Below are 12,121 nucleotides of genomic sequence, written 5' to 3' on the forward strand. Positions count from 1 at the left end.
TGAAGTCATATGTTGGCCAGACCAGGTAAGGATGGCAGCTTTCCTTCCCTCAAGGACATTAGCTTTCTTTAAATCATAATGCAGCCTTCTTCTGAAATGATCCAACATGATTCTTTCTGCTACGTTTGAAGAGGAAAGAACTTTGGTTTAGTCATGTTCTGGCTAAGTGCATTTGATCACCTCTTTGTGAGCAGGGAGCTCTTTCTGTTTGAAAGGTCATAAGAGGATGGGGCAGCAGTGCCTCAAGAAGATGCGGGCTCAATATCCAATGTGAGCTCTCGCGAATGATACATTGATGCATTTAAATTAGGTTTGGGTCCTTCCCCGATGCGTTCACATTACTCCGCTGCTGATGTTAGCTCAAAATCAGAAAACGTAATCTTGCTAACATTGGCAGCAGAGTTCTGTGGAACAAGCTGGGGAAGGGCGCGAACCTAATTTGAGTTGAGCCCGCACTACCATCCTTGCAGATGGTAAACACGCACTCAAAATGTCGCCCAATGTTTCTCTGCAAGTACTTCAACTGGAAAAGATCAACTAAAAGGTGGTGTTGGTTCTCAAGAATGTGAATCTGGGGAAATGAATCTGGGGAAAAACATGGAAATATGGGAGTCATTGAACGGGTATTTTGTGTCTGTCTTCACCATAGAATAATTTAAAAGCTTCCCAAAGATACTGGAAAATCAAGAGGTGAACAGGAGGGAGAAACTTAAAACAACCACCATCATCAGGGAAAAGATGCAGGGAAAACTACCAAACTTTAAAAGCTGACAAATCCCCAGAACAAGTTGGCCTGCATCTGAGGGTCTCAAAGGAAATGGTTGTGGATGCGTTGGTTATAATTTTCCAAAATTCATTAGATTCTGGAAGGGCCCCAGCAGGTTGGACAAAAGCTAACATAAAATCATTATTCAAGAAAGGAAGAAGACAGAAAGCTGGAATCAATAGATATCCATCATAGAAAAATTGTTAGAATGTATTATTGAGTAGATTATAGCAGGGTACTTGGAAAATCATAGTGATCATGATCATACTGATAAATTTTTGTTAAGTAAAGATGTTAAGGGACATGGACCAAAGGCATATTTCTGGTGTTAGGCCACAGATCAGACATGATCTCATGGCAGATCAGGCTTGATGGGCTGAATGGCCTACTCCTGTTCCGATGGAAGAGAATTCATTTTTAACTAACTCTTCAGAGTCTTTTGAGGAAGCCACAAGCAAGGTAGATAAAGGAAGGCCTATAGATGTGGTGTGCTTGGAATTCCAAGAGATATTTGGTAAGGTGCCAATCAAAGGTTACTACGCCAGATAACTAACAGGTAGCAGAGTGTCGAAAAAAATGGGCCTTTTTCAGGTTGCCAAGTTCTAAGCAGTAGAGTGCCATAGGGATCAGTGCTTGTGTCTTAAATTCTTTATAATCTATATCTTTCAGTTGGAAGAAGGGACCAAATGTATTTCTCCCATTGCAGCCCGCAACTTTTCTGGCAGGTCGGGTTAGGAGATGCGTGTGTCGGCCATTTCACGGGTTCCCCGTGAGTATTTATGATCCATGTGCATCTCCGACTGGAAAAAAATGGCACCACTGGGAACATGCAGAATTCCGACGGGATGTGAGGTAAGTAATTTGAATATGTTTTAAGTGTATTTAAATGTCATTTCAATGTAATTATCTGATCTGTGCTAGCCTTGATAGCATCTCTCCCACCCCCCCAGGGTACTTCTTTCCAGCAAAGTTTAGAGTGGCTCCCCATGTTTAGGAAACTAGTGGCAGACCCCGCCAGAATGAAGGTGGTTGTGGGGGGGGCGGATGCAATCAGGAGGGTGGGGGTGTTGTGCTCCCTGTGTGAGAAACACAGCTCACAGTTAAACAATTTAGTCAAGTCAAGTTCTGAAGGAGCAAGATTTTATTTGACGTTCTTGCAAGACCGGGTGTCTAGCGAAATAGGCACACCTCACATAGATTTACAGCACATTTTATACCTTTTTACAAGCATTGTGATAGCTTTGCAATGTGATGTTCTCTCCTAATTGGTGGTCCCTGTCCCATCTATGTGTTGACATTTTCCTATTGGCTCGAGGTGACCCAAGTTCTCATCCCCTCTACTCTCCATCTAACCAGGTTTCCTGTTATCACAAGAGTGCATTAGCAAACTCATCCATCTTATCCAACACTGTTATATGTCCAGTTCAGATTGGCGGTAATCAATCCTTTGCCAACTTAATCACTGCTGTCCCAACCATCTCAGTGACCCCTTCCCCCTTTTATGCTTAGTTGTATAAACAACACATCTTGCAGACCATTTGCTTTTTATAACGTGGGCCTCTTACATTCCTGCAGGATGTGGTGTATGCTTCACTGCACATCACATCTCTGATGTTATCTCTACGTTACAGGCAGTCTTTTTATTATCCCTAATTATTGCTGTGTTAGCAGCATCGAACCTTATGTCCTATGTTTGTGACTAAACTCACAGTTGTTTCCATAAAGTGGGTTATCAATATGCCTAACAATATCCAATCTATTTGACTTCAAGCTATTTCTCTATGCTCTACAAATATATGTGTTAACAACATCTTTACCTATTGCTCACACCTGGGCATGGGCACACTGACAGTGCCAGTCTGTGCCCCCTGGCACTGCCCAAAGGGCAAAGTGCCCATGCCCAGGCATGATATGTTCATGTGTCTGTATACATTGTGTGCCTGGTGGCATTGCCCACCAGGCATCAGGCAGTGCCAAGGGGCATGACCTATTTTGGGCAGGGCCAACAAACAGTTGTTGGGGTTGGGGGGGTCCCACTGCCTGAGTTTGCATGAGGATTGATCTGGACTGGAGGGAGGCCAGGAGGTGGAGGGGGGGAACGGTCTGCCATGAGGGTCCTGCCTCCTGGGGGGATCTGATGTCAAGGGGTTGGGGTGGGGGTCTGTGGGGTGAGAGGGGTGGGGGGAGTCACCACTGTTGTGGGGGGGGGGGGGTTGTAGTCTGGACATCGGGGCACTCCGGGGGTGGGGAGTGGTGGGAGTCAGGGCTGGCCCGGGAATTGTTGTGAGGGCCTTAATTGGGCCATGGTGGGGGGAAGGGGGGGGGGGGGCTGGAGGGGCAACACTGCAGAGGTCCCTGGCTGGCCGGCGATTGACCACTCCAGCGCAGAGTTCCAGAACTGTCAAACTCTGGCATGAATAGGTCCCACGCCCCTGGGTTTTTAATGAGATTCTCGATTGTGCCCTCTGCAGTGCACAGAGTGCAGAGATTCAGGTCTGAAGCTGCATTGAAAAAAAGTCGCGATCTAGAACAGTTTTCCCACCAATTCAGCACTTTTGGGAGAATCACCCACATTGTTCCTGAAGCTGGCAGTGAGCAAGGGAACAATGTCACAGAATGTCACAGCAAATAGGAGACAAACTGAAGTCCCAAAGTTGCTGAAATATTTTTCAATGAATTTTCACTATTGGGTAGCCAATAATAAGCCACTTTCTCCTCACATTAAAAAATAAGCACTGAGCTGTTAAAATAGATCTGATTCCCTTTGCATTAAATTAAAACAAATGTCACTTTTAACATTTGCCCATCATGACAGTTATGGAATAAAGGACACTGAATTTCTACATTTCTTTCAGGGTTTAGGCAAATTGTGTTGTTTGAAGAAGAAACCCAGTGAAACACACACAGCAGCTCTGGACACTCCACATCCTGAGGGACAGCCCGGGGGGAACCCATTGTTCAGGTGGAGGGTTTCCACCCGGACCTTTGTGCCGGGACCGGAAGTATGGGCTGGTCCTCGCGAATGAGGCTCCGGGTGGATTCTGCATTCGGGGAACCACTGGGTCGGTAAGCGGCGGTAGCGTGTCCCTGGCTGAAGGACGAGTGGGACCCCCCCCCCCCCCCCCCCCCATCTCCGAGCCCGGCTTCCGCGCCGGGAAGGAGCTCCCCCCCCCCACTCTCTCTCGAACCAGCAGGCTGAAAGCTCGGCCCGGCCACTCTTCCCGGGACAGAGAGCCCCGGCCACGGCCCAAGCCGCCCTTCCTCCGACCCTTCCCGGATCCCAGCAGCCGCCGGCTCTTCCTGCTCGGTCTGGTATAAAGTTCATCTGTACCCAAAGCCCCATCCTGCCCACCTCCTTCCCTCAGCTGGCCGGTGGCACCTTCTTCTATGTCAGAGTAAGGAAGTGAAACCGAGTCCGGTCTTGTCCTTGCTCAGCGTCCGGACGTCTGTATTTGTAATGGTAGCAAAGGCAGAATTTAATATCAATTGCACCTCTCTCATCTCGGGGTCTGGCGGTTATTTGACCAGCCCCTCTAGTTTGAGGTCATGCAAGACAGTAAAGGTTACCTTTATAGTTTGTGTTGACCTGGAATGACTGTCAGGAATCAATAATTACAGTTCCAGATGAGTCATTCAAAAATATACCAATCCTTGGTACCACCTTTAAATCGATCAAGTTTTTTGCGTTCGTCCCTAGAACCTTTATGTAATTCTGTGTTTGTGTTTCCACATGATCTTGTATATCACTTTAACATCTTGTCATCCTCTTCCTTATTTGTAATATTATAAATTTGATAACAACGTATTCAGTTTCTGCTATAATACCTCTTCTCACTTCAGGATTTGGCAAGTGTGTTTAACTGGTTTTATGACAGTTCTTAATTAGAGACGCCATCTTTTTCCATTGTATGTTCTTTCTTTAGCCACAACACGTTCTGTTTTATGAATATCTGAGGCACAGCAGTCCATGAGATTCAAGAAATATGTGCAAACTGATAGTACTTATCACTAGTGTTAGTATGTACCTCCAAATGAACCCGGCTGTCTCTTCCACTTTTTACTCCCGATATCAGTGATTAGAAGTTTTTTGCCATGAGCCAACTTTTGAGTTTGGATGAACTATTTATTTAAATTCATCCTAGAAAAGCATGTTCTTATCAATTAAGGTTTCTCTCAAATCATCAACTTTGCCTCTAACATTGTGCACTTGCCGTCGAAAACAGCTTTTCTTTTGTTTGTTAAATTCACTGCGGTTTTTTCTGATCTGGAGGGAAAAAAAGGGATATTAACACCACATTGGACTTACCAGTTTAAAAAAAAAGTTCAAGAATTAACCATAGGAATCAAATACATTATACTGAAAAAGCTCTCTACACTTGCAACATCACCTTCTTAAAAATCCTATGGATAAAATTTGATACTTCACAGTGTGAAAATAATTAGATACCAAGGATACTTTGAGGATGGTTGTTAGATTATCAAATTATTGACAGGCTGTCTAATTTGAAGCTGTGTTGATACTAAGAAAATTAAATGAGTTGTACTGTTCTGTGGGGTCAGTGGTATGTATACAAACATGGCTGCAGGTTTGTACAGAGGGCCTTGTAAACAACAATGGAACAAATGACCAGTTAAACTTCGAGACAGAGGTTCTGAAATTCAGCCCCTCCTGCAATGTTGGAAGAGGTCATCTAAGAAACTTTCAGTGCAGTGTTGAGGATTCGCTCCAGTGCCCATTGCTATTTGTTTTCACAATGTGGAGTTGTGGGCATTGAACTGGGGTAGGCACAGTAAGTAGTCTCACAACACTAGGTTAAGGTCCAACAGGTTTATTTGGTAGCATGAGCTTTCGGAGTGCCACTCCATCAGGACTCACCTGATGAAGGAGTGGCGCTCCGAAAGCTCATGCTACCAATTAAGCCTGTTGGACTTTAATCTGGTGTTGTGAGACTACGTATTTGTTTTCACAGCATTTTAGAGCAAAGTCTTATTCGTTTTTTAATGTTTTTTCTTGCATTAATGATTTTTGGAGAGATGTGTGGTGCTGTGGTTAGACAGTAGGCTTTCATCTTTTACACTTGGGTTCAAGTCCAGTCCAGTTGATGAGATGCAGGCATCTTTTGTGAAATAAGTTTGGAAAATCTCAAATTTGATCTGGATTGGTTATACCCAAGTTAGGAATGCTTCATGTTTGTACTGGGTTCTGGGAAAGGTTCCTCAGCAAATAACATCTTTGATATTTTATTAAATGGTAATCTTGACAGATAATCTATACAATATATAATGATGTAAATCTACAGCAGGTCATTTGGCCCAGCATCTCTGCTTGCTTTTGATTTAATTTATTATTGTCACATGTACACAGTGAAAAGTATTGTTTCTTGTGTGCTATACAGACAAAGCGTACCATACATGGAGAAGGAAACAAAAAAGTGCAGAATGTAATGTTACAGTTATAGCTAGGGTGTAGAGAAAGATCAACTTAATGCAGAATAGGTCCGTTCAAAAGTCTGATGGCAGCAGGGAAGAAGCTGTTCTTGTGTCGGTTGATACATGACCTCAGACTTTTGTATCTTTTTCTTGACAGAAGAAGGTGGAAAAGAGAATGTCTGAACTAACAATGGGCTTTTTTCTCACTGCAGTTAAAGTTGACATGGAATTTGGCTTTGTTTATAAGCACTTTAAATATTTATCAGATTGAAATTCCTTGGTTGCTTTGATTTTGGTTGCATGAGTAATATAGATTTTTTTAATTGAGTTAGGGTTACTGTCAGCTTTAACTTTAGAGTTGGAAATTGAGTGGTCTCATGAAAATGTTGTGTGTTTGGGGAAGTGGAATTCAATTGAGGATGAGGGATTGTTGTTTGAACATTTCGTGCCTCTTCAGAATTCTGTGTACTTGAGGACAATTGTTTGCGGTGAAATCTGGAGTAAATGGGGCTGCTTTTTAACATAGCTTGTTACAACAAGTTGGTATTAGTTGCAAAACCGAGCAAATTTAAAAGCTCAAGGCTTTTGAAAATATTTTGAACCTGAAGCAACAAGGACAAAGAAAACTCCACTCAATTAAGTAGCATTTTATCTCATCTGTAAAATGAATTGAGATTTCTGCTTACACAGCTAATGAGTTATAAAAAACAAAGGAACAAGAGATGGAAACGAAATAAAGGAACTGATAGACTTGTCTGGAGGATTGGAATAAACAACCCACTCGTTGAATTGTAAAGGTATGAGGTGCAGTCAGAATAATTATGAAGACAAAGTTAGTATTTGAAATGCAGAACAAAGGAGGTAAATAAGAATTAAAGTAAAATACCATGAGGAATATATTGCAGAGCTGTTTATTGAAATGGTTCTCTATTTCTTTTTTAACTTCCTCCAGGCCTACAATACTCCCAATTCTGGCCCCTTCCACTCACTCCACCATCATTGGTAATATCCTCAGCTTTTAGGTCCTAAACTCTGGAATTTCCTCTTCAAACTTTTCCATCTCTCCACCTGTTTGACCTTGTGCTTCTCATTACTAATATCTCAAGGTGGTTCGATGTCAAATTGTATCTGGTAAAGCTTCTGAGAAGCATCTTGGGCTGTTTTACTTATTAAGGCTGCTATATAAATGCAAGCTGTTGTTATAACACTTACTTGCAGACCACTTTCATAGCAGGAAAAACTGGGAGAGTATGCAGGAAAGGAGAAAAGGACAGTAATTGAAGAGAGTTGGCCCAAAAGTAGATTTGTAGTAAGTGTTTTAGGAGGCATTTTTAAAATTCTTTGTTAGAATGTATGTGTTGCCAGCAAGCACTTGTTGCCCATTCCTAATTGCCCTTAGTGCAGCTTCATTAATATCTTACAAAAAAATCAGTGTCTCATTCATCATCTGAGAGTAATGCAATTTTAAATAATTGGAAATAATTTCAAAAATGTGCAGGGCCATTTCCAAGTATCATTGGTGTAAAATCTCAGTTATTGTGTGAAGGCAACATTTAAAAGCTTTTAAAAGTTGTCCAATTGTGCCCTCGCATTTCAGAAAAAAGCTTAATTTTAAGAACCTCTTTGAGGGCTTGTGAATATGTGCAATTAGTGAAAACTTGCCATGGTGATTAATTTGATTTGTAGTTTGAGCAGCTTTGTGAGCTGGGCTGGCTTCCAACACTACTTTCCAAACTGGTTCAAACAGTTAGATTAATTTGTGCGGAATCTAATATTGTGCTTATTATGGGAGAGTTGCACTGGAAATACTGGCACAGTAGCAGGATCTCCAGCCTGTAAATTTGTTTTTTGTTGTCATTAGGGATAATGCCTTCAAGGCAAATAGCCTTACACCTGTTAGGGGCATTATCCCAATAGGCTTCCACAAACCAGGGGTAGGCGGGAATTCAAGAAGGAAATTTTCTCATGGATTTTATGCCAGTTCTGTGTTCATCAGATTTGTACAAGAAGGAAGTGCTTTATTTGTCTATTCTTCCTATCTCTTTCCCCTAAATCTTTATATTTTTTCTCTGTTATTCAAACAACTTGACAGATGTCTGTGTGAGAGAGCAGGGTTCATTAAACAGTGAAGGTTACTAGAGCTCAGACCTCCTCTGTGTGATCTAAGAGATGAAAGGTTAAAGATGTTAGATTTGCACATTTGTAATGACAGGTTGCGGTAGGGTTGAATTACAAGTAAATAGATTGGATCTGAAATTTGCATTTTGAGATAAGTTAGGAAATTGATTTTTCAGCTGTTGAATTTCAAAAGGAAGTTCAAGGATGACAAGGAATACTTGCACTTTACAGGGGTTCCTTGAGTAAACAGGGGAAGGCACATTAAATGTTATCAACCTGAAATTTGAGGCAAAATAGGAAACATGAAAAATTATTCTATTTGGAGAAGTTGAGTTAAGAGAGGTGTTCAAGAACGATGGAACCTGAGACAAAAAGGAGAAAATATATTTAAGGAAAGGGATGTTTAACTGACTTGGGTTGCAGTTGGAAAAATCCTTGAAGACTAGCTCCTTTATGTGGGATGTTGAGAAATTGTGAAAGTTCTAAATTAAAAGAAATCCTTTCTCAGATTACAAAGCCAGTGCACAGAATAGACATGGCAGGTCCTTAATCCATCTCCTTGCTTGCTCCCAAAACCAATTCAAATTGAATCCAATTCATTGTTCCTTCAAAGGAGACATGCTAAATCGAAGCCAACAAGAACAGGCTTCTGACCTCATGCTTGAATCCAGCCAAAAGGACTGAGAATTAAATTGCTGCCTCCAATGTTAAGCCAGGAAAGTCCTTGTTTCAGGAAATGGTTTGTATTGAAACCACCTTTTGGAATTCCACAGAACCTGAGAAGTGATGAGATTTATTAAAGTGATAACAATTCCTTGACTTGGGTAATATTTACTAGATTTTTATGGTTAAAATCCTCAAAAGGGGTTGTTACCAAAAAGGTAGTTGAATTTATACACTTGACAGTGCATTTCCTGGGGAGTTGTTCTGTAAGACTATTTTAATTGAACTTCTTCACTCAAAGGGTGGTGAATCTCTGGAATTCTCTGCCCGTTGAAGTGGTGGAGGCTGCCTCGCTAAATATTTTTAAGAAGCTGGTTGATGGGTTCTTGATAAGAGAGGGGATTAAGGGTTATGGGGAGAGGGCGGGAAAGTGGAACTGAGCCACGACAGATCAGCCATGATCTTATTGAATGGCGGGGCAGGCTCGAAGGGCTAGATGGCCTACTCCTGCTCCTATTTCTTATGTTCTTATGTAATTGTTTGACTTTTACCTTATGTGCTAATGTAATTTTTCTTATTATTTTAATTTTTAAAATTGTAATGGTGTAACTGGAGTTCTATGCTTTTGAGGTCAGAAGCTCTTACTCCTCAATTTCAAGAAAAATGGTTAAAGTTTAAGATCAGTGAGACAGACTTCACTTTGGGGTTTGGCTTGCTCAGCGATAACATCAGCTGTGGTCGTAACAATCTAGGTAACCAAGATAAAACATCTGTTCCTGTTGGGAAAGGATCAAGAGCCAGAAGACATTTACTGACGGTGAATTTCAAAAGAACCAAAGGTGGCATGAAAAGCTTTTTTATCTGACGATTTGTGATCTGGAATTCACTGCTTGAAGGGGTTGGAAGATTCCATCATGTTTCCAAAAGGGATCTTTATAAGTACCTGAAAAGGAAAATAATGCAGGACCACAATGAAAGAACTGGGAAGTAGGACAAAATAATTGGTTCTTGCAAAGAACTGAGACAGGCCAATAGACCGAATGGCCTCCTGTGCTGCAACCATTTTATAATTCTTTGAAAATTTTCCCTTTCCCATTTATGGTAAGCTTATAATTGCAATTGAAGCTGTGGTTGGCAGTCACGAGATAATTTTACCACAATCGAGTTACAACATTCAAAGAGATGAAATTCAGCATGTCCTGGAAAGAAGGACTTGCATTTATAGACCTGATCACTGGACGTCTCAAAGCACTTCTCAGGCAATGAAGTGTTTTAAAGTATAGTTGAGTTGTGATGTAGGACCTGAATGATTTAACTGGCAGCACCTGAAGTCTAGAATTATTCACCATCGTCACTGGCTCTGGTCCAAATGTCAGTTCTCGTCAGAGACATAGAACTCTCAAATATTAGGTCACATTTGTAATGAAATAAATTGTATAAAATGGTTTAAAAATGTGTAGTTTAATTTTTTGCTGCATTCTACCCTTCGGTTATTGTACCTAAAAGACCCCCCCCCCCCCAACTTTCAGTTATCGTTTGTAAATGTTATGCTTAGTTGTCATAATATTTATTTTACTTCTTCTTGGCATGTGAGTACCACTGGCTGGACCATCATTGACCATTCCTAATTTCAGTAAGGAGTCTGACAACGCCAAGTTTAAGTCCAACCAATTTATTTGCCAGTAAACTCAAGCTTTCGGGGTTTGCCCTTCGTCAGGTGAATGGAGAGTTCTGGCCTCAGACACAGCATATAACAGCACAGACAGTTTACAGATTACTGATTAGAATGCGAGTCTTTACAACTAACCTGCTATTCAAGTCTTAAAGATGCCGGCAATGTGAGTGGAAAGAGCATTATGCATAGGTTAAAGAGATGTGTATTGTCTCCAGACAGTACAGTAAGTGAAGTTTTGCAAACCCAGGCAAGTCATGGGGGTTACAGATAGTGCAACACACAACACACGACAGCGCAGAGTCGCTGAGCAGAGACTGATAGCTAAGTCCCGCACACGTGAGGGTGGTCTCAACAGGGATCTTGGGTTCATGTTGCACTATCTGTAACCCCCATGACTTGCCTGGGTTTGCAAAACTTCACTTACTGTACTGTCTGGAGACAATACACATCTCTTTAACCAATGCATAATGCTCTTTCCACTCACATTGTCGGTATCTTTAAGACTTGAATAGCAGGTTAGTTGTAAAGACTTGCATTCTAATCAGTAATTTGTAAACTGTCTGTGCTGTTATAAGCTCTGTCTGAGGCCAGAACACTCCATTCACCTGATGAAGGGGCAAACTCTGAAAGCTTGTGAGTTTACTATCAAATAAATTGGTTGGACTTAAACCTGGCATTGTCAGACTTCTTACTGTGTTTACCCCAGTCCAATGCCGGCATCTCCACATCATTCCTAATTGCCCAGCTCACAGCCACTTCATTGAGCACAACTAGGAATGGGCAATAAATGCTGGTGGTGCGCACGTGCTAAAAACAAATAAATCATGACATATCACCATATATTCTGGGTTTTATAGTTCGAAAGGAAGTGCCGTTAAAATAATACATCTGTCACAATTTTTTTTACTGAAGCTAGAATCCTTTTTTAGCTGATTGTCATGTAATGTCAATGTAGTTTCCTGGATGGGTTTTGATTGCAGAAGGCAGGGGTGGGGTCATGATGAGAGGAATTTTCAGATTCCTTTTTGGCCCTGGGCATTTTCTGTTTGCTTTTTTTTTAAACTCTTCCCTGCCAGACAATAGCTCTGCATCTGCAGGCTGCAAAAAATGCCTAATCAATACAGTCGTGGCATCATGAATGTGAGCACGTTTGCTGGATCAGCTGGGGTTTTCCTTCCCCTTGTTTCGATGTGTCAATATGTTGGTTATGGTGATAGACTGACTATTGTAGTACCCCAGAAATTGGGTGTAAAACACAATTATAATTATGCATCTTTTTCTCATTTGCAGAACTTTGCATGTTAAAAATGTTAGTTCTGACTGTATCCACTACCTTGAGACTCAATAAGGAAAATGGAAGACAAAAACTGTGGAAAGTTACTTAAGCTATTTGCTGGCTTTCAGCTACTTTTTGGTTTAGTATTGGTAGCTTAAAAATAAATTCAGCAACTCGCATGTTCACTATTCTG

The 12,121-nt window shown here is 41.4% G+C and overlaps 1 protein-coding gene across 6 annotated transcripts in view; it reads left to right on the forward strand.

Annotated features, from left to right (window-relative positions):
• The first annotated feature begins 1,551 nt into the window (after window positions 1-1,551).
• opa1 (OPA1 mitochondrial dynamin like GTPase) overlaps window positions 1,552-12,121 on the forward strand; it is a 111,737-nt gene continuing 101,167 nt past the window's right edge. For 3 of the 6 annotated variants that reach the window (XM_080185658.1, XM_080185652.1, XM_080185656.1), the window contains exon 1: window positions 3,758-3,832. The gene's annotated coding sequence lies outside the window, so the exon portion shown is untranslated. Of the gene's footprint in view, window positions 1,619-3,757; window positions 3,833-4,143; window positions 4,162-12,121 lie in introns of those variants that run through there. The other 3 variants (XM_080185653.1, XM_080185654.1, XM_080185655.1) reach the window with 3 other exon arrangements.

Source organism: Carcharhinus amblyrhynchos, chromosome 3, assembly GCF_965287045.1.
Source record: "Carcharhinus amblyrhynchos chromosome 3, sCarAmb.v2.hapA, whole genome shotgun sequence".
Taxonomy (NCBI): domain Eukaryota; kingdom Metazoa; phylum Chordata; class Chondrichthyes; order Carcharhiniformes; family Carcharhinidae; genus Carcharhinus; species Carcharhinus amblyrhynchos.